This window comes from Neomonachus schauinslandi, chromosome 2 (assembly GCF_002201575.2).
Source record: "Neomonachus schauinslandi chromosome 2, ASM220157v2, whole genome shotgun sequence".
NCBI lineage: Eukaryota > Metazoa > Chordata > Mammalia > Carnivora > Phocidae > Neomonachus > Neomonachus schauinslandi.
This window is the reverse complement of record NC_058404.1, coordinates 121,668,043-121,690,813: the sequence shown is the minus strand read 5'-3', so window position 1 is coordinate 121,690,813 and position 22,771 is coordinate 121,668,043. Positions and strand designations below refer to the sequence as shown.

Below are 22,771 nucleotides of genomic sequence, written 5' to 3'. Positions count from 1 at the left end.
CAGATGCAGGGTTTTGGTGGTAAGTTGTCACCCTAGGATTTCCTGGGATAATGGTTATAAGCTTAGTCAGGAAACCAAATAGAATTATAACTGGTAGTTCAAACAGAATAACTTTATTATAACCATGCTTTATTACCCAGACTCTTGTTGGGTACAATCTATACATACGGCTCTGGTAAGAAATATCAAATCAGTCCACATATATGTTATTTAGTAAGGTTCATCGAATCTTGATTCAAAAATAAAAATACTGTATTTTAAATTTTATTGAAAAGTGTTATTTAGCATATGACAGAAACCAATTTGGGGCACCTGGGTGGCTCAGTTGGTTAGGCGACTGCCTTTGGCTCAGGTCATGATCTCAGGGTCCTGGGATCAAGTCTTGTATCGGGCTCCCTACTTGGCGGGAAACTTGCTTCTCCCTCTCCCACTCCCCTTGCTTGTATTTCCTCTCTCGCTGCCTTTCTCTCTCTGTCAGTTAAATAAATAAATAAAATATTAAAAAACAACAACAACAAAAAGAAACCAAGTTGAACTGTTGGCCAATGGCTTACCCAAGTTACCCTAAGGCAGCGCCAATATCTGAATGAACTTTTTGGATTCTCGGCCTAGAGTCCAACTTAATCCTAGAAGGTATTGATGTAGCATCCATTTTTGTGTGTTTTTGCTAAAGAAAGCATAGTAAGTCCTTCTCTTGTTCTTCTACCTGAAGTTCACTCTCTTCTCTCAAGAAGGCTGGAGAGCACACTTGGATGTGTGCCAGCTGTGGAAATGATTGGCACTCATTCTGCAATCTTGCACAAATGGCGTAAACTTTTAGAGCCTACATTCCCTCAGCTGTGCAATAACCACTGCCCCCCCGCAAGTGTTGTTGTGAGGGCTGATGTTTAAAAAAGCACACAACACAATTCTTTGCCTGAAGTGATCACCTTGAAGGTGAGCGTATTAAAGTTGTCCGGCACATGAAAATGAAACAGAGCCATTTTCTGTCTGAAGAGGACTGACAATGAAGCAAATGGAGTTTAAGCTTCAGGGCCTCCTAGCAGGGAGTCAAAATAAGATATTCTGTCACACATGTTGTCAAAATAAGATATTTTAACTGTGGTTGGCGAGGATCACTTACTCCTCTCATTTTGACTTGCTTTCGATCACATTTGCCCTTCCATCAACTGGCATGCAGGAGCTGCAGGCATTTCTGGGCTTCAGTTGTGGGAAAGTTGAGTTTGGGAATGTGTATAGTTTGGGTTTATGGGATCTATTTGACTCACACTTCTACACATAGTTGAGTTACTGCTACTGTCTTGGTGTCGGAGTAGCTTCCAGAAAAACCCCGACTTCCACTGTGATTTGCTTAGGTGCAAGGCCAGAGGGGTGGTCAAACTGCTGGATGTGTGTACTGTACCCAAGATCAGAAGCATGTGGGTGGCGGAGGAGGAAATGATTTGATATGTACTCATCTAGATGCAACTGGTAGAAAATTCCCCTTAACCCTAGAACTCACATGTTAAAGAAACTTGACAAAAACCTTCCCAATATTGACCACAATCCTAAAAATGTATATGAATTTACCAGTAATGAGTTGTGAAGCTGAAAGGTTTTCTACGCTATCGGTAAATTTTGAACAAACCTGCTTACAGAAATATCGAAGTCCATTCTCTCTATGGAAATTACAAAATAATTGTCATACAAAAAGTGGCTCAAAGGGCATGAAGTTCAAAGAACAGTAAAAAAGACTAATAGAAGTGTGTCAGTAAGTTAATAAAATTATGATATTTTTCTGGATGTTTACGGTGTCTGTCAGTTTTTAATTTGTTGTTTGTTGTGATTTCTTTTCTTAGTCCCTGATACCCTTGGACTCATTTTGGGATTCACAAGTTTGTATTTTTTTTTCCTATAAAGAACCTTCAAATTGTATAAACATCTGGGGCACGCTACTGAATCCACCCATTTGTGATCATTTCTACCCAGTTGCCAATGAGCCAGCAGGACCTTGTTAGACACACCTCAGTCCTTGTCTGTAAATTCTGAAGCACCGCGAAACTGAGAAACCTAAACTATGTAAGAGTTTAGTGATGGGCTTTTTAAAAATTTCATTCTACAGATGAACATGGGGGGTGGGGAGAGAGAGAGGCAAACCATAAAACAGAATCTTAATTATAGAGAACTAACTGAGGGTTGCTGGAGAGGAGGTGGGCAGGGGATGGGCTAAATGGGGGATGGGTATTAAGGAGGGCACTTGTGATGAGCATGGGTATGGCATGTAAGTGATGGATCACTGAATCCTACACCTGAAACTAATTACGTTAAGTAACTGAAATTTAAATAAAAACTTGGAAGGAAAAAAATTAAGATTTTATTCTGCCCTCACATTGCTTTATTTCCTTTTGGCAAGTGGAGGGTTGGCTTTGGATTACTGAAGGAGAGAATGGGAGTTCTTAGTCCCTTTCCTTCACAGTGTAAACACAGAGAAGACTTTGTAGATCCCTGGCCATGCGTAGTAAGATGACTGTCCATCAGATAAAGGGAGCGTGCCCCAGGAGTAAATTGTGAGAGTACAACAGTACACCCACTTTATGGGTAAAGAAACTGAGGCATAAGAAGGTCTAGGAGATTCATCAAGGACATGGTGATTGGGATTAAATCCAACTGAGTACTGGATTAATGAAACTCTGTAACTCGTTGCTACCTTGCTAACTGAGTCACTTCAAAAACATGAAGAAGAAAGATTTACCTTGAATGTGCGTAGATATTGATGTTTCCTTGGCAACAGGTTTGAAGTTAAAAGCAAAACAGTGATTGAACATACGCAATTTTGTTATAAAATCATGGGCTCTGAGGCAGTTGTCTCCGAAGCGCCTTCCCATCCTTTGTTAATTGAAAAGAGAAGTTCTTTATGTTAGATGCTGCCATGTGGCAGTTATTTTAGGAAAATCTGTTTTCTAAACAGATTTTGAAGATCTGAGGCCATTTCCCTTGAAAATCTGAGGCCATTTCCCTTTCCTTATGAATCCCCCTCTGCTTTGGCCTTTTTTACTTTCTCGAAGTAAATCAGAGCCATGTGTGCAATTAACATTTAACACCCACCTCCTTGAGATCGTCATCAGTACCTGTCCCTAGTTGAAGGGATTCGTTACAATTTTGTTGCAATTAAATACTGATGAGTGTGAACATAAGGTATATTATTAATAGAATACCCATTTTTTTTTTCTCTTAAGTTCCTTGGTTAGGCCAAATCATTCCAGTGCTACATTCCTCGTGTAATTTTGTTTTTAAAAAGAGGCGCCAGGTACCTGGGTGGCTCAGTCGGTTAAGTGTCTGTCTCTTGATTTCAGCTCAGGTCATGATCTCAGGGTCGTGAGATCAAGCTGTGCCCTGCATTGGGCTCTGAGCTCAGCGGGGAGTCTTCTTCAGAGTCTCTCTCTCTCCTTCTCCCTCTACCCATCCCCCACCCCCTGCCTCCCTTTCTTAAAAAAAAAAAAAAGAGGCGCTGTTATTGAAATGCTTTGGTTTTAGGCCATCCACCTCCTTTGAGGGATGCTATAAGATAGAACCCCTGGAAACTACAAATACAGTTCACTACAGCTTTTCGAGTCACAGTGTGGTCTGGGCCAGCAACATGAGTATCTCTTGAGAGTGGGTTAGAAATGCAGAATCTCAGGATCGACCCCCGATCTATGGACTCAGAATCCGTATTTTAAGATCCCCAGGTGGTTTATATGCTCATTGAAGTGGGATGCACTGCTCTTCATTTCTTGGTCTATTTTCTTGGTGACTTGCAGAGAATATTTATTTCAGATATAAGCCAGCAGTTAAATTCCTGGGTTTGAGGTAAGTAAAGAATTTGCTTGACTGGGGACTGCCAGCTACCAGGTAGGTGCTTTTGGGAAATGCACTTAACTTCTCTCAAGCACAGTTTCTTCTCTGTAAAAGGGAGACTACACTAGCACCTATTGCATGAAGGTGAATTAAGTCCCATATTGTAGTTGCAAATGATAACCAGTAAGTGTTAGCTAGTCTTCTTCCTACTATCAGAAGTTAAATTTTAGTTTTTAATTGAATAGTTTGTCTTATAGAATCACAACTGATGATTTGGGGAAGGACGTTTAGAAAGTAGAGGAAATATAAAGCCAAATTTATAGCCCTTTCCAGCAGGTATTTGACTTTTTGACTGACCTTACTCCAGCTTCATCTTAATCTTCATATATTTTTTCCTTCATTCCAATTTCCTCAGATTTTTACATTTCATTCTGTTCATGACGGTATCTTCGTAAGCCACTTCAAAATCATTTCACATTGAGGTGTGACATAAAAATAGTCATCACAATGACAAAGTTATTAGCCCACAACTTTGACTCCAAGTTACATTGACAGCCTTGTCTTATTTTCTCGTTCTCTACAACTCACTGTAGTTATATTGGTTAACCTAGTAACGTTGTAAGGCAGGGGTGCTTACAACAATTGTTTAAGAAATGCTGTTGCCCTCCCGCAACCTTGTTTACCACCCGATCTCTAGTATAGTTATCTTGCACGTAATGGGTGCATAGTATGTTTATTGAGTGGATGATTATATACAAACTTCCATCATACGTCACTTATAGGTTTATATCACTTCGTGTTTGCTCTTAAATTCAAACCCGGAATGGGCTTCTCTCATCTTTTGACTTGTCCAGTATGCAGGACTCAGGTCAAGTGCCACTCTCACCAGGAAGACTTCCTTGACCCTGCAGCCCAGACAAGGGGGCTCTCTCCTCTAAAAACTATGGAATTCACTGCTTGTCTTACTCAGCGGTGCTTGACATTCCTCCTTACCTTGGTAGCTCTCCTTGAAAGAGAGCACAAGCTTTAGAATCAAGAAGTCATGGGTCCAATCTGATCTGGGCCACTTGCCAGCTGTGTGACTTTAGGAACATTAGTTTCTCTAGGACTGTTCTCTCATCCATAAAATGGGAAAAACAGGGTGTCATATTGCTACAATAGGTAATGTATGGGGATGATTAGCACATTTCCTGGAGATATGGTCATAATCGTGTCTTTTTTCACAAATTAAATTCAGTAACCTGCTCTTGTGGAACGAGCAGGAAATTATTACAGGGCTGTGAGTGAAGTCCTATTCCTGTAACTCTTGAGGATTTTTTTTGCCTCGGGCTCTCATGGTTGACACAAGCTACTGGGGTTTTGTCTATTGATGATTAGTGGTGAATGTAGCTGTGATTAAATATTGTCTAGGTTTCATGTCTGGATTTCATGACTCGTCAGGGGTGGTGGAGGAAGAAGGTAAGAAATATTTCCTGTTACCTAGGGAACGAGGTACAATACAGTTTCAAACTCTCCTTTGTGTCCCTTTTGTTGTTTTTTCGAAAAAAATTCTCCTTCTTTTTATTCTGTAGAATTATATATATAACCTTGCTCTATGCAAGGTTCTGAAATGCAAAATGCATGAGAGTCAAATAAACAAATCTTTGAGTGTCTGAATTCTGAAAAGTGATTAATTAAGCCCATTCTCTTGTTAGACACTCTACAAAGTTATCCCATGAGATGCTTTTTCTATACACAAAATCCTTGGGGATATGGATACAGTCTACTATAAAATTGATCAGTATAGTAACAGAAATTTTTCTTATGAATATATATTTAATAAAAGAAGAGTGCTTTGAACAATGAAAAGGCTGACACATCACATCGGTGCAGTATGCTCATTTTATATTTCCTATGGGTTTCTAACTATTCTAGTTCTTCTCCATATGGCAGCGGAGGAGACTTTTGAGAGCAAATCTGATCATCTTGCTTTCTGACTAAAGTTCAGCTGTCTCCCTGTGGCCTACAGTATTAAATCCAGTATGAAAAGTTTTGCCTATTCTGGCTTCCAATAGCCTGCCTGGTCTCAACTTCTGCCAATGCCACGGGTGGAAAGTTCCAGCTGCAATGGGGTTCTTAAAGTCACTGCCTACAGGTGGCGCCCTTTCACAGCTGAGCCTTTGCCCAGGCTCTCTCTTCTGCCTGCTCTCCCATCTAGAACCTGGCCAAATGCCCTTTCCACTTGGAAGCCTCCCTGCACTCCCCCAAACAATTCTTCTTGCCTCTTGGGCCCCCTGACAATATATAGACAACATTTACATAGCACTTACTATGCTGGCTAATAATCTTTCCATTTACAAATCTCTGACTTACTTCTGAGCAATTTGCAGTGAGGCTGTTGACCTTCGTGTCTGTGTGACCCACCCCATCCAACACAAGGTCTGTCACACAGCAGATACCCAATACAAGTTGGCCGAATAGACACATCTGTCTACAATGATATTTTTAAAGAAGACCATACATTTTGCTTCTCTCAGATTCAATTTAATTTTGTTGATCTTAAATTCATGTAATGAGTATTAATGCAAATTATCCTTCTATACCTATTTATAATTAATGCTTGTGTCTTCAGTTATTTGCTAAAGTACGCATAAACCCACGTGGATATTTCTAATTAGACCTATTGGAAAACACAAGAGATGATTTTCCTTGTCTAAACCTGCTACTGGAAGGCACATGCCCGTTGCAGGATGCCTCAAGTTGCCTGTGAGCCCCTCCACTGTTAGCAGCATGTCAGGTGCAGCTGCAGTGCATATTCCCTGGTGGTCACTTAACTGATCTTTTTGGTTAGAATGGGACCAAGACTACCCATGGAACTCTGTAACCATGGTGATAAGATGCCCTATTTTAACTTTTCAACAGAAAAGATGAGATGCTCTAGCACTTCTGTGCCTGTGGTTCCCAGTGGAATTTGGGGGGAGCCATTCAAGCAGTTAAGCAATAGAATCAGGCCCCTGAACAGATGATGTCTTTTTCCTCTATACCGGTACATTCTAAATTAGGGGTGCTGACTGACAGCCCAGATAGTCCATGACCAGTCAAATGTGAGGTCTAGGGTCAGCCTGGGAGGCTTGTCACTCTTATAATACACCAAATGGGGAAAAGCTCCTCCAAGCCAAGGGCTTTACTTCTTAAATAAAATCGGAGTACTTCCCAAAATCACAACTGTGTGCTTTTTTATGTGTTATGAAATAAAACTATTATGGAGGATGGATTTGAGTCTTGCAGAAAATCAAATCTAACCAGGATGAGTCTCAGACATAGTTGAAATTGGGCACAGTGTACATTTGAGATTGGGGAGGGCATGGAGAAAGTACGGTGTCCAAAATATCTTCCCTTTTATTTAGTTTGAAAATCTAACTTGCCAGAGTTTTTCCCTTTAAAGATTTCCAAGCCATTGTAATATAAATATCTTTGGGAAGGGCATCACAGCTGGGGAAAGGGGGAAATTTAGTGAAAGAAATTGGTTTGTAGCCCTGTTTGTTTGGACTGAATAGTGCTTTGTATATTTCTTCAACCAACATTTAATCATAAGAAGACTTCACATAAAAACCTACATTACTCCATTACCTTTAAACAATAGGGGATATGGTAAAACTAAATTCTCACAAGGCAGAAGCTATACAGCTGCTGTCCTATTTAAATGGACCAGGTTCTCTCAAAGTTGTCACAGTCTCCATCCCTCCCACGTGTATTGAGTAGCACTTCTTTAGGTCTTCCTTGCTCATTTACTTACCCCTTGGCTCCTGTAGGTAAAAAACGAAAACAAACCAAAGACAGTGTTAGCTTCAGTAATTGTGACAATTCGGAGGCTGATGATAGAGCATCTGCTTAGGTTTGCCTTCATCGCTAAGATACCTGTAAGAACACTGAGACTTTTCCGTGCCTCTTCCCTTTTGCTGTTCCTGCCTGCTGAGGGCTGGATGTTACCTCCCTCACCCCTCAAGTTTACGTATTGAAACCCTAACCTCCAATTTGATGATGGTATTTGGAGATGGGACGTTTGGGACGTAATTAGGTTTAGGTGAGGTCATGAGGGTGGGGCCCTCATGATGGGATTAGTGCCCTTAGAAGAGACTAGCTCGCTTTCTCCGCGACGTGAGGATACAGCAGGAAGGCGCCTGTTGTCTATAAACCAGGAAGAGGGTCCTCACCAAGAGCTCTACCATGCTGGCACCCTGATCTCAGACTTCCAGCCTCTACAACTGTGAGAAATAAATGTTTATTGTGTAAGCCATCACACCCAGGTATTCTTTTCCCACAGCCTAACTGATTTACACACTGCTTGGATTCTTCCCTTGGGATATTATCAGAAAACAAACCAACCAAAGAAAACAAACAAAATGTGCATTTTTAATGTATTTTTCTCAAGCATTTATTAAACAACGCTTACTATTTATATCGTAGCCCAAATACTTACCTACCACAACATACATGCCTGTGCCAGAGACATCCCACTTTTACTTGAGGCTGACTTGAACTGAACGGTTGCGTTTTCTCAAGTTGTTGAGTGTTACCTCAGTGGGGAACACATTTTAGTTGTACCTGAACAAGGCAGCAAAACTGAGTTGACCAAAATTCGGTTGGTGTGTGAAAAAGCTGAATGATCTATTCCCAAACCTCATTCTCTACAGGAGAGTCTCCCTTGCCAGGATGTGAGGCCACGCTTCTGCCATGTGCTCCCAGCCAACTACCAATCACAGTGCAGATACCAGAGCCCACTCACATTTGGTGTGGGGACACCCCATTGACTGACTGAGACCTTCTAAGAGCTGTGCTTCCCTTGGAGGCTCTTCCTGCCGGATCCCCTGATCCCTTGTTCCCTTACTTTTCCTGCTGTCAGACCTATAGCAGAGGCTGGAGGCTCTCTCTGCCTTCTCTCGCTTATTTCCCTGCAGACATTTCCTCCAATAAATCTCTTGCCCCTCTCATCTTGTTTTGGCATCTGCTTCTCAGAAGATCCAAATCGACACACTGTAAATGACTAATTATTATTGGCAGAGTCGAGAGGAATTATAGAGCAATATCACATGAGGATCTGAGGAGGACGTTGTGGGTGCCATAAAAAGAGCACAAAAAATGATAAACATTCTTATGTTTAGCACGGATATTATCTCTCTAGATAGTGTGAGGATCCAAATAAATTTTAAAACAAGATTCTGGGGGTGCCTGGGTGGCTCAGTAGGTTAAGCGTCTGACTCTTGATTCTGGCTCAGGTCATGATCTCAGGGTCCTGGGATTGAGCCCTGGTTTAGGCTCCACGCTTAGCGGGGAGTCTGCTTGAGATTCTCTCTCTCTCCATCACTTCTGCCCCAGCCCCCTCACGTGCGTGCACACATGTACTCTCTCTAAATAAATACATAAAATAAATACATAAAATAAAACAAGATTCTGGTTACTGTTCCTTGGAGGAGGTAGTGAAGATTAAATTTAGTAGAGGCCAGGCATCAACTCATTAAATAATAACAGTAGATAGTACAATACATAGAAAAGGTTTCAATGATGAATTGCCAATTGTTATGTTCAATAAATGTTTTGAGTTCAGAGACAGGAGGAAGAGACCGTCTGGAACTTTAGAACTTTTGGGGAACATTTCTTCCTAAAACTGGATATCACAACTAGATAAGAGCTGGTTACTTTCCCTACGGAGAAGACTGAAAGAGAGGGGTTATATGAATATTAGGGCTGGTAGTCACCGAGCAATACCTTAGAGCTGTGTTTCTCCAGTGGGGTCTCCAGACTTCTGGGCAATCATAAGAATCTATAAGAAATGGAAAAATACTGTGTTTTCATTTTGATGCTAATCTAACTGAGGGCTACCTCTCAGTTTTTTTGCTTCCTTTTATATTTGTGTTCATAATTATGTTGGCCCCCAATAGTACCATTTTAATCATCACAGGCTGAGAAAGAGTCGACCGAAGTAGACTTAATATGTAAATGAAGCATTCTTGTCAAGTGAAGGCCAAGTAGCGTCATTTGTGCATTGCAGAAATAATTATTTTGCTGAACAATAGTTTGAATAGAGAAGAGTGGTGACAAAATTGAGTCATCACCTAGCACAGGATGTGTGATATCACAAACTCAAACTAAGAAGTGTGACGTGGCAACTTAGATTCAGGAAAACAATTTTAATTTCCATATTAAATTAATGTGGTAAATTTGAATTTATTGCTTTTTAGTGTTTAAAGTGGAATTTGTAAGTTTGACTTAGCCTTGTGATATAAAGCGTCTAAGCTTAAGGAGTCTATGCTTAGTTTTATGAGCAGTATGATTCACATGTGAGTATACCCAGCCTTTCTCCTGTCCACACCCAAGAAGGAAAACTATTTGCTCCTGCTCTCTACCCTCTCCTGCACTCCAGAGGAGGGTCTGCTTCTGAGCAGATAATTGGGAAAGAACACCAAGGCAGGTGAAGCCCTCCTGGCTTGGAGAGGAGACCAAGTTTGGTATTAGCGCCTCCTTAACCCCCGAACTGGGTGCTTTTGGGGAGTGGAGAAGCTCCTTAACCCTGCGAGGGGTTTTCATCAGGACCTGTGAGGTGAAAAGGGAAGGGGAAAGAGTCTTAGTAGGAGAAGCAAAGCACACAAAGTGAAGAGCAGAGAAAGAGGAAAAAGTTAATAAGTTTGAAGGAGTGGAGAGGGAGTTGTGGAGATTGTGTTAAGAAAGAACATGTAGAGTAATTTGAGGCTAGAAAATTTGGAAGCAATGCCCGTCGGAGAAATGCTTCTGGGGTTATAAATAAGAAACAAGACAAAACCAGAGAGGGAGACAAACCATAAGAGACTCTTAATCTCAGGAAACAAACTGAGGGTTGCTGGAGTAGAGGGAGGTGGGAGGGATGGGGTGCTGGGTGATAGACATTGGGAGGGTATGTACTATGGTGAGCACTGTGAATTGTGTGAGACTGTTGAATCACAGTCCTGTACCCCTGAGACAAATAATACATTATATGGTAATAAAAAAATTAATAAAAAGCAATCATTGATTGAAAAAGAAAAAGATTCTCTAGGTGTCCTTCCTGGAGTTACAGGTAAAGACTAGATTCCTTTTTCAGTACTGTTTGTGCTTAAGGACGAAGGGACTCCTCAGGGCTGGATCTTTTGATATTTGAGTCTTGTGAGCTGCTGACATGCTGGTTCCTCCAATTATGGACCAATTAGGTTAAACCCATGGAAATCCCTCAAAGACAGACATTACATTTCAGGGAGGTACTGAGAAAGGAAATACTCTCTCAGGTTAAAAGGCACCCAGGCCTCATCCAAAGTCTCAATTACTATTATTTTCTGAAGTAGGGGAATTAGCATGTGATTTCTCTTGTGCCTTGCTGGGGGTGGGGGGTGGGGGTGGGGGGGTGACTCTTACCAGAAGGATAATCAGTCCTGAGTGGATCAAGCTTCATAAATTCTTTAGGGTCACGATTCTCCCATTGCATTAGCTAAATGGAATTTCATGGTAGGGCTGATCTGCAAGAAGAAACCTATGGTGGAGAAGGCACCTAGCCGCCAGGTAAAGTGCAATTAGCTGAGCATATGAAGTATAATTAGTGTCCTGTGGTTCATACATCCAAATAGCTCTTGCAGCTGCCCCCTTCCTCTCAATCTCTATCCCTTTCATCTTATCTCCACTGTTAAAATAGTTTTTAAGTGGATTCATGCTTCCAGGAGGCATGTTTCCCTACATTTGCTTTTACCCACTCATTGAGCCTATTTGTCTATTCCGTGCGGCTATTGGCCCGGCTCACTTGTTAGACCCCACAACGAGACCCCACAGTCTCTGCCCCTGCCCTGGTGACAGCCCAGTAGGGACAGATTCGTTAAATGAGTCATCATTCAAATACTGAGTGTGATGGGCTTCTGGATCTCATTACAGGGGAACGGAAAGTCTAGGGGTGCAGAGAAAAGCTTCTGGGGAAGCCCAGAGGGTCTTTAATCTGAGACCAGAAGATTGAGGAGGAATTCACCAAGCGGAGGGCAAGCCCAGGGGCCGCAGGGCAAGAATGCTCCAACACTGGGAGAGGCTGAATGGTGCCCAGGAAAAAGGAAAGGACTAGCATTTAGGGGTCAGGTGGATTAGGTAAGTTAAACTTCAAGCTCAGATCTAGAAAGGCCCTGTAAAAAAAGTGAACATTTGCTGGCTAATTGAACATACTACTACTATGACTACTACTACTACTAAAAAGTGAACATTTGGTTTTTCATTCTAAGGACTGTTTGTTGGAAGGCACTTGAAGTTTTTAACCAAGAAGTGATAAGATCGGTGGCAGAGTGGACAATTCATTGCACATGGTAGCTAATCTTTTTTGAGTGCAAATCTGATTACGTCCCTCCTGTTTTAAAAATTTTAGTGACTTCTTAATGCCATCAGAATGACATCTAAATTTTTAATAAAGCTTGCCAGGCTGCCTACTATTTTTCCGGGTTCATCTTTGATTCACTGCCCCTGAAGGGCAACTGAATATGCCCCTGCAGAATGTGCCTCTTTGTCATGAGGAAATTATATATATGTGCATAAAAGTCGTGTAGAATAATAGAGCCAGCATATCAGCAGCTCGCAAGACTCAAACATCAAATATATATATATACATATTTTTTTTTTTCCCTAGAGAGCCTGTATGAGCATGGGGGGAGGGGCAGAGAATATTACGCAGGCTCAACGCCCAAGGGGGGCAGCGCTAAGGGATGGGGGTGTTTCAATCTCAGGACCCTGAGATGATGACCTCAACTGAGGTCAAGAGTCAGTGGGTTTACCAACTGAGCCACCCAGGTGGCATGGGGATAATTTTGAGCTAAAGGCAGTCAAGGCCCCTCAACTGCCTAAGGGGATGTAGATAATCATTTTGACTGGAAATGGGATGAAGGCACAGGAAGAGCATCAAGAGTTGAGAGCTCAAGGGAAACCCGGATGGAAAGCTTGCCTTGTGCTTTTGAATTCCCTTTAAAAACTGAGTTACCCTATAATTTACTTGTAATAATATTGGTTCTAGCTTGAAGATAGCGGTACAGCAGGCACAGAATCTTAAAGATGTCATAACTGAACTTGGGCATCATTTTACTTGAAACTACAGTCAAAGAGTACTGGTATTTAAGATTTTTTGTTTGTTTCTATATCTAATTTTAAGAATGCCATACAGGTTATATTCAGGCACTGGAAGTTTTTGTATATCTTAAAACACTTTTAAGGGCTTTTAAGGGTTAATAAAATACATGGCTTATCCTTATCTCTTACCTTTTACTGCCATCCTGTGGCCATTTGATTTTCTAGCTTAAAAAAAATCCATTTGCAAAAACCTTATTTTCTGTCCTTATCACAGAGTATGTTTTCGGATTTTATCAGTTCTCAATGAACATAGATATACTGGAATACACATATTTAGTAGCATTTTGCTATATTGAGATGCTCCATCAGTAGTATATACTTCTCATGGAATTTTAATTCTGAGTGAGCTTCCATGCACTATTTCCAAGGAGCCTTCCCTCAGGTATCTTTCCTCTTTATCCCTCCTTCCCGACCTGGCTTTTCAATGGATGCTTAGACAACAGCAACTTATTGTAGTCTCAAAGACAGACTCCCCAGGTTGTCTCTCTCTATTTGAAATCCTCACAGATACTTTCTTTTGGAACCCGGGTTTGGATTTCTTTTCTTGGATCTCCTCTCTTCTGATCTTACAGACTTCTGAGTCCCAGAGCCCTTATTGGCGAGATGACAGGCATACGCAGGATCAGGCACGGCGCCTACGACAGAATGTGCTCACGTTCTTCTGGCTTGTGACCATCGGATTCTGCTTCTCTGTGAGAAGTGGGGTGCATGCAGGCTGAAGGGGGTGAAGGGCATCCGCTGTCCCAGGAGTTCTTTGTCAGGAGGTTGATTTGGCCTATATAACCAAGGGACTGATGGTAGGCACATTCCATGAGAGCAAATTTTGTTCATGCTGTCTACCCAAGACCATGAAGACCTAGAGTCTAACCCAGTAGAAGACAGTAATTCTGAGAAATCACAACGATAATGGCTAATACACATTGAAGCTTTCATTTACATGCCATGTATTATTCTAAACGACTTATATGCATTATCTCAGGCTTTAAACAATCTCGTGAGTAGAGACCATTAGCATTCTTATTTGACCAATTAGAAACCCCAAGTCTTAGAGCAGTGATGTTCTTCTCTAAGGTAAGGCAGCTGGGAACTGGTGGGTTTGTGGAATGAAACACTGAGCGAATATTTGACACCCAGTGTATGTGCTTCAGTGTGTGCCTCCTTCAAAATCATTTCCTTATCGTCCAAGATCCTGAATTTTCTTTATCCAGACCTTGAATTTTCCTGATGCATGCAAAGAACACATCTCTCCCAGCTTCTGAGGATGAGCTATGGCCACCTGAGTGTGTCTGTCCCTGGTCACAGTCCCATTATGGCCTCTCTTGGGCCAGACTCACACCCTTATCACCCTGTGGCATCTGATTCTGAGGATTTGGCTCTGTCTCTTGTTTATCATTCTGTCCCTGATTTTTCAGTTTATGTCTGGTCTCTGGCACCTGACTTTGAGCCTTCTCTTCAAGGTCATGTCTTAGACTTGGTCTGGGAAAGGGTAGTACTGTGCTTAAGCGTGGAGGCTCAGAGGGCGCCTGGGTGGCTCAGTTGGTTAAGCGACTGCCTTCAGCTCAGGTCATGATCCCAGGGTCCCGGGATCGAGTCCCGCATCGGGCTCCCTGCTCTGTGGGGAGCCTGCTTCTCCCTCTCCCACTCCCCCTGCTTGTGTTCCCTCTCTCGCTGTGTCTCTCTCTGTCAAATAAATAAATAAAATCTTAAAAAAAAAAAGAGAGAGTGGAGGCTCAGGAATCAAGCTGCTGGGATTTATTTTCCAGCTTTGCCACCCACCACCGTGTGACCTTGGGCAAGTCCAATGAACTCTCCAAAGCCTCAGTTTTCTTATCTGTAAAATGGGAATGATTAATGGGACTTTCACTGAGAGTACCATTTGGTAATTCATGTGAAGTACTTAGAGTGCCCGACAGATGGTAAGCCTTTGCTCATTTATTCATTTATTTATTCAGCAAGTATTCATTGAGAGCCTCTTACGGGCCAGGTGCTACTCTAATTCTGGGACTACAGCAGTGAACCAAACACATATAAATCTCTACCTTTTTTGGGACTTAAGTCCTATTATGAGTTTGTGTAATAGCAGAAAACAAGTTAAATTAGGACATATATACATTACATTAAATAATGATAAATGATAAAAAGAAAAATAAAACAAGAAAAAAGAGAAGGTGTTGGGGGTTGGTTTGTGACCTTAATTCGGGAATTTAAGTAGGCCTCATTAGGAAGATATTTGAGTAAACACTGAACAAGGCAAAGCAACCAGCCAGGCAGTTTTCTCAGGACCAAGTGTACCAGGCTGAAGGAACAATCAGTGCAAAGGCCCTGAGGCAGGAGATCTGGTGGGTTAGTGAAAAAGTAAGGAGACTAGTGTAGCTGGAGTAACAGAATTTGCCAAGGGATCCCATATAGGGTGAGAGGTGTGTCACAAAAGATGCCATGTTCTTTGCCTAAGCAACAGCCCGGATGTAATCTTCACTTAACGGAGACGGGAATAGTGGAGGGAGGAGCAGGTGTGGGGCGAGGGTAGGTCGATGGAGGGGGTGGGTAGTTGATGTGGGTAAGGTCAGGACCTCAGTTTTGGACAGCTGCCTTTGAGATGCCAGTTAAACACCCACGGTGAGATGCTGGGGAGGCCTTTGGAGTTCAGGAGAAAGGTCGAGGCTGAGATGGAGTCAGCAGCCTGTCGCTGGTATTGAACGTCATGAGACTGAATGAGATGGTCAGAGAAAGAGAAGAGATGAATGTTTAGATGCCAGGGAGATAAGTAAGCATTCTGAAAATGGTAGCTGCTGACGTTGTTATCATAATTGCCCCCCATTTGTCCTTACCTGAGGTCCACCCGCACTCCAGACCTCTGGGTCTCCACTAAGGGGCCATTTGGAAAAATCCTGCCTTGTGCCGTGTCTCTCTCTCCAGGACAGCACTGCAGTTGTAAACACTGCTTCGGACTCTGGCCACCCCCCCGGGACACAGTGCCTTTTCATGACAGTGCCTGCCATCCTAGCTAAAATCAAGGTACCCTGCTGCTTTTAGTACCTGCCTGTCTAGTGGGGAGAGTCCCGGCCACTCCCCTGACTGTCTCGCCCGCGCCCCCGTCTCCAGGAAGGGAGCAGTTGGCCATCTTGCCTTCAGGGTCTCCAGTCTATCTGACGGCTTCACCCTCTCTATGCACAGGGGACAAGTCCCGGGGAGCTAACCCTGCTCTTCTCTTCGATCAATGACATTCTGTTTCTCCCTCACATTTAACTTCATGTTAATTTTCCCTAAGGATTTGGATTCTCTGGTTTGAAATCACTGTTATATGTTTTTATTTTTAACTTTTTAAAAAAAACCCTATTTTTTATTGAAGCATAATTAACATACAGTACTATATTAGCTTCAGGTGTATGACATAATGATTCAACAATTCTATACATCTCTCTGCTCATCACGGTAAATGTACCCTTAATCTCATTTATTTCACCCATCCTCCCACCCATTTTTAACTTTGAATTGCAACAGTTATCACATTTTGTACGAATTAAATAATATTAATAAAATGGGTACTTTGTATTCACCCGCCTTAAGAAAAAGAACACTCCAGTGCCTCCGAAGTCTGAAGTCCCCTGTGCTCCTCCTTAATGCTGTCCTTTCTCCTCCCCACTTGCACAGTGTTGTGCAAGATAGTCCCTTGCTCGTCTTTATAATGATGTGGGCTAAGGGGTGTTTTATAGGAATTGCATCTTCTACCTTTCACTGAAGATCTGGAAGGGGCTATTAGAGAAATGGAGGAAAGCCAATAGCTAGCCTCCTGGACACTGTGCGGATGGGCCAGGCAGCATCTCCAGGAGAAGCTCAGAACCCAAGCCACCGAGCAGGGCTGCAAAGAGGCTGCTGCAGGAGACTGTGGGAAGTGACTGCCTCTGCCGGGGGCGGGGGGCGCCCTGTGAGTCCACTGCAGCTGCCTGCCGGCGGTCAAAGGGCCAGCAATGGACAGAAGGGCTGTAGGCCGCGGAGAGGGGAGGGAGTGTAAGCAAGAACCTACCCAGCCCCTCCGTGTCTGCCCATCACCCCATTTGACTGCGCATGCCTCTCAGGAAAATGGGGTGCTGTTTCACTTCTGCCTCCAGTATCTTGTTTAAGTTCCTCTTTGGGTCAGGTTTAACCTCCAGCCACACAGGGAAAGAAACTCTGGGATTTGTAATTCCTTATGAGTGAATCCTAAGACAATATGCTGTTGGGTTTTGGTTGCACTTTAAAGATTTATTTATTTATTTATTTTTGTGAGAGAATGGGAGAGAGCCGAGCATGAGCGGGGGGAGGGGCAGAGGGAGAAGCAGACTGGCCGCTGAGCCGGGAGCCCGATGCGGGGCTCGATCTTGGGACCCTGGGATCATGACCTGAGCCAAAGGCAGATGCTCAACTGACTGAGCCACCCAGGTACTCTTGGCTGCACTTAATTGTAGCAGGAATCATGCAGCTTACTTTTTCTATGACTGACTTTTGTCATTTTCTTGGTGTTATTAACCTCATTTTTGAGATCCCGTCCTGCTGATCCATTCTGTATATAGAATTCCACAGTATGAAGATATATTTTATTTATCCATTTCAGTATAATTAGATATTTGTTTTTTTTTCAGATTTTCCTTTATGAACAATGTTTCTATGAATATTGGAAATACCTCCTTATATGTATAAAAGTTTCTCTAGCACATATACCCAGGAGAGGAATTGTGGGGTATAGAGTATGTGGTGTGCAACTTTATTATGTATTGCCAAACTGTTTTCCGCAAGGACTGTGCTCTCACTGGCAGTGTATGAGTGTTTCTGTTGCTAAATATCTTCATTATGAAGACACTTGACATTGTCAGATATTTTAAAATTTGCAAAAGCAGGGAGGCATAACATGCCATCTGATTTTGATTTCAATTTCTTTTGTCTTAATTATGAATGACACCGGACATCTCTTACATCTTTTTTTTTTTTTTTTTTTACCATAAGCATTTCCTCTTTTCTGAAATGACTGGTATATGTTTTGTCCTTTTTTTTTCTTTAGAGGAGTTCTTCATAAATTCTAGATAACCATCTTTTATTGATAGCTTATATTGCAAATATTCTCTCAGTTTGCAGCTTGTGGCCAGTTTGAATGATTTCTGCCTTGCTGTTCTATTCCACTCATTTATCCACCATTTATCTGTTCCATTTCCACACTGGCTTGTCTTGTCGTGTTCTTTATAGTGCCTTCTGGTGAACAGAAGGCCCACAGTTTAGTATGGTAAAATGTGGCCTTCCTGCCCTCCTGCTTTGCTGATTTCGAGAGTCTTGCCTAAGAGCTCCTTCCTTTCTCCCACATTGTAAAGATACTCGATATTGCCTTCTAAAGTTTTTCTGGGTTTGCCTTCCACTGAGTCTTTAGTTTTCCACAGATATGTAATACATGCTCCTTTATAACGGAGCTTTCCTGTATGCGTGAGGTTGTTTCTGGTCTCCAGCCTGCTCCACTGGTCTTGACATCTGCAAGGACAAGTGTCCCCATCTTGCTCTTCTTTAGCATTGTCTTGGCCCTTCTTATCTAGAAAAGCCATTTGCTTTTCTGCATAAATTTTGGAATCAAATTGTCAAGTTCTCCAAAACTATTCTGTAGTGATTCTGATTAGATTTAGGGGACAATTGAAATCTTTACAGACTGCTCCACAGTTGCCTGCCTCCTTTCTCCTTTCACCATGATAGATGCTGCTGTGTCCCTTGCCAAGGACTTGCTGGCGGGTGGAGAGGCCATGGCCATCTCTAAGACCGTGGTTGCACCCATCCACTGGGTCAAGCTGCTGCTTCAGGTACAGCATGCCTGCAAGCAAATCACTGCAGAGAAGCAATACAAGGGCTTCGCATCCCCAGGGAGCAGGGAGTCCTGTCCTTCTGGCCTGGTAACCTAGCCAATGTCATCAGATGCTTTCCCACCCAGGTTCTCACCTTTGCCTTCAAAGATAAATACAAGCAGAACTTCCTGGGTGGTGAGGACAAGAGAACCCAGTTTTGGCACTACTTTGCAGGGAATCTGGAGTCAGGTGGTGCCGCTGGGGCCACATCCTTGGGTCTTGTGTATCCTTTTGATTTTGCCCGTACCTGTCTAGTAGCTGATGTGGGCAAAGTTGGAGCTGAAAGGGAATTCCGAGGCCTCGATGACTGCCTGGCTAAGATCTACAAGTCTGATGGGATGAAAGGCCTGTACCAAGGCTTTAATGTGTCTGTGCAGGGCATTATCATCTACCGAGCTGCTTACTTCTGTATCTATGACACTGCAAAGGGAATGCTTCCAGATCCCAAGAATACTCACATCTTTATCCGGGGGATGATCGCACAATCCGTCACAGTGGTTGCTGGGTTGACTTCCTATCCATTTGACACTGTTGGTCACTGTATGATGATGCAGTCAGGGTGCAAAGGAACTGACACCGTGTAGGCAGGCACGCTTGACTGCTGGAGGAAGGTTGCTTGTGATGAAGGAACCAAAGCTCTTTTCAAGGGTGCGTGGTCCAATGTTCTCAGAGGCACGCGTGGTGATTTTGTGCTTGTTTTGTATGATGACATCAAGAAGTTCACATAAGTTATTGCCTAGATGTTCCCCTTGTGAACAGGCAGGTTGTATTATATAACATATCTTAAGCATTCTTTTTTTTTTTTAAGATTTATTTATTTATTTGAGAGAGAGAGAGCATGCATGTAAATGGGGTGGGGGAGGGGCAGAGGGAGAGAGAAAATCTTAAGCAGGCTCCACGCTGAGCAGGGAGCCTGACGTGGGGCTCGATCCCACAACCCTGAGATCATGACCTGAGCTGAAATCATGGGTTGGACGCTTAACCGACTGAGCCACGCAGGACCCCCTGTCTTGAGCATTCTGGATAGGCTGTTGGCTGTTTATAAGTGGCAATTGTTACTGGTTGAAAATGGGAAGCAGTGATATTCATCTACCAGTTTTCCCTTAAAGCCATTTCCATGATGATGGGACTCAATTATATTTTTTACTTCAGTCACTCCTGATAAATAAATTTGAAGAAATAAAATATATCTGAAATAATAATAAAAAAAACCCCCTTACAGACTGCTTGCTAATTTGTTCCCACTGAACCTGTTCTTCCTACTCACGAGCTTATGGCTGCCATTTGAAGACTCTCTCACCCTTCTTGACAGCTAGTTTTGGCCATGTGTGGTAGAGCACTTGTGAATTGGTTGCCATTATTTCCTTCCCTGTATCCACATGTGACTTTGCTGTTCTCTTTTCAATAAACAGAATATTTCTCCTCCCTTGGAATATGAGCTGGCATTATGACTTGCTTTGCCTAATAGAATGCAGTGGGTATGATACTGTGTCAGTTCTGAGCCTAGACCTCAGCAGGACCTTTGTGCCATCACTTGCTCTTGGAAATTTGCTACCCTCTGGGAACGAGCCTGGGCTAGTCTGCTGGATGGCGAGAGACACAGGGTTAGACACCTCATATCCAGGCTTTGCTGCGTACTAATCGTTTGACCTTAAGCAACGTGCCTTAGGCTCCTCATCTCTAAAATGAGGATCATAATAATACCTACCAAATGGTGTTGTTATAAAGATTGAGTTAACATATGTAAAGCACTTGGAAGAGGGCCTGGCACCTGATAGACTCCCTGAGGGTCTGTTATTACCATTATGATGCAAAAGATTGCACATTTTGGCCTTATATGGAGAAAAACAAATCCATTTGCCTAGAGTATAGACTGTGTGATGAGTTAGGAAGAAAGGGCTGGGAAGGTAGGAGGGAGCAAGGTTGCGGTTGCCTTGAAGGCCTGCCTCAGATATATGGATTTTTATTCTACAGATATTAGGGAACCATTGCAAATGTTGAGCATTTTAGAAACATCATCAATGTATTCAAATATGTAAATAAGTTCTCACATTAAATAGTCTTCCATAATTTCATCAGTCCTTCTAACTGGCGACTTATTGGACATACATTTGATGGCGAGGAATCCTGAAGTGTTCATTTATTTTGTGATGGGGGTAGTTGGATGGGTCCGTTTATATTCACGTGGTTGAACAGCTGTTGTTTTTGCAATGAAAGCAAAAGAATCTGGTGCAGTTTATGTTCAAGAACTGGGCAACTTACAGCTGGTCACGAAGCAGTGTTGAAGACATATGTCCTTGGTCATTGCCAGAGCTGTGATAAATAGTCAATATGTTTATATACATCTTCAACAGATATTTATCTTACCTGCGTTTTCTGCAAGAAATAAAATAAGCAAATGGAAGACATGATCCTCACTGTTCTGAAACATACAGTCCATTGAGCAATAAAGACAAACGAATAGCATCTGTGTGATATAGCATGATAAATGCTACACAGTAAGAGGATCCATTGGATATTTGGATTTAGAGAGATGTGAAAGTTGAGATCTAATGGATGATTCAGAATTTGCCCGGGAAAAGGAGGCAGTGGGTTTCAGACAGAGGGAACAGAAAGTGTAGAGGCCTGGAAGCAAGAGAAAACATGGAGAAGATTTTATGAATGTGTATATATGGGGGGATATCATCTGTCAATTTTAATATTCCCATGTGTTGCTCCTGGAGTTACATTAGGGACAGTGTCACAAAACCAAGTGGGCTGCATGAAGCTTACAGTCTGTGGGTTGCTTATCAATGTATTAGATTCTCACCTAACTATCCTTTGGTAGGGGAAACACACCTAAGAAATGAATCTCTAAGAGCCTAAAGAGGTACTGCGGGGGTACAGGGGAGGCTCCTCCCCAAATGTGCCACTTTGGTATAGTTATTATTTTGATTTAAAGTTACTTAAGAAACAGCCAGTGCAAGAACACTCGGACCACTCCTGGTTTTGGCTCCAAAAAGTGGGAAATAAATGTCCCATGGGAAACGTACCCTCCCTACACCGCGAGGTAGGGGGATGTCCATTTTGTCAGAGGTGGGGAATTTAGGGCCAAAGAAGCCTATCTAAACAAATCCTGTTACTTTTACTAATTTATGACTCTAGCCTCCGGCCCAAATTCTGTTTAGAACTCCTTACTAATTGAAGCTCTTGAACACAAATTTTCTTTGTTCTGTCAATTCCTCACGGATTTATGTTTCTTTGTCTAAAAAGTATAAAAGTGTCTGCCTTGGTCGTTTCTTTAGGTCTCAATGTTATTATTTGGCTTCTGTGTGCATATAATTAAACTTTGTTTTACGACTTTGAAACCCAAGTGAGAAGGAAGGGTATCCATGGAAGCGTATCCAAGATGTGGATGTGGAAGGAAAAGAGGTCAAGCTAGAGTCTTAGGAATTGTACCCAATTCATGGGTAGGGGATTTATGTACTATTTATATATACATATACTGCCAGACACAGTTAATTTCAAATATAGGGTGCTCTAGCGTATTTGGTTTTATAATATTAGATTAACCAACTGTTCTCTAATGCTTTATGTTGATGCTCTGCCTGGCATATGGTAACTGCTCCATAAATATTAGCTGCTATTATCATTTTATCATTATTAAGAACAATATATGATTCAGGGCACCTGGGTGTCTCAGACGGTTAAGTGACAGACTCTTGATTTCGGTTCAGGTCATGATCTCAGGGTCTTGAGATCGAGCCCCATGTCAAGCCTAAGATTCTCTCTCTCCCTCTGCCCCTTCGCCCTGCCCACACCACTCCCTCTCTCATGCTCACGCACTCTCTCTCTCTCTCTCTCTCAAAAAAAAAAAAAAATTAAAAATTAAAAAAAAAAGAACAACATGTGATTCAAGGTAATATAACAATAGAATCATGTAGAAGGCCACAATTGGAAAACACTGCAAGTATAGTTGGCTCTTG

At 42.3% G+C, this 22,771-nt stretch overlaps 1 pseudogene; it reads left to right on the top strand.

Moving 5' to 3' along the window:
* The first annotated feature begins 18,653 nt into the window (after window positions 1-18,653).
* On the top strand, window positions 18,654-19,534 carry LOC110572104 (annotated as a pseudogene).
* The last annotated feature ends 3,237 nt before the right edge of the window (window positions 19,535-22,771 follow it).